Genomic DNA, 505 nt, shown 5'->3' with positions numbered 1-505 from the left:
TGTACAAGTATGCTATGATACTTCTTCTTTCTCGCTTGACCAGCTTCATGGAAAATGAGCTGGCTAATGGCTAGAATGTTGACATTTGGAAAATGATGGTTACTCACGACTTTTTTGCATGACTGATTTCGTCCTAAATTCCACCACAGTTGCACAAGAAAATTTGGTTTCTCCATATATTTTTCCGGCACTGATAACAGAAAAGTTGGCATCTTCGACAATTTTTGCGGTGTTGGGCTAAGGCTGCAAATGGGATCTACAAAGTTGGAAAAAGGCTTCTTGGCCTTATCAATGAGCTTGGCATCAAAGTTGAAGCAACAACCCTCCTCGAGACAAAATGTGTTATCAAATTAGAAGCGGAAAAGTGTGAGGCTAAATTCTTGAAAGAGGAAGAAATTAAATGAGCCCAAAGGGCCAAAGTAAAGGGAGTCGGGGAGGGAGACAATAACGCTCGTGTTTTTCCATTTCAGAGCTTGTGGAAAATATAGAAATAAAATAATTGTCC

Source organism: Triticum dicoccoides, chromosome 4A (genome assembly GCF_002162155.2).
Source record: "Triticum dicoccoides isolate Atlit2015 ecotype Zavitan chromosome 4A, WEW_v2.0, whole genome shotgun sequence".
Classification (NCBI taxonomy): domain Eukaryota; kingdom Viridiplantae; phylum Streptophyta; class Magnoliopsida; order Poales; family Poaceae; genus Triticum; species Triticum dicoccoides.
The sequence above is the reverse complement of the archived record's forward strand: the minus strand, read 5'-3'. Positions refer to the sequence as shown.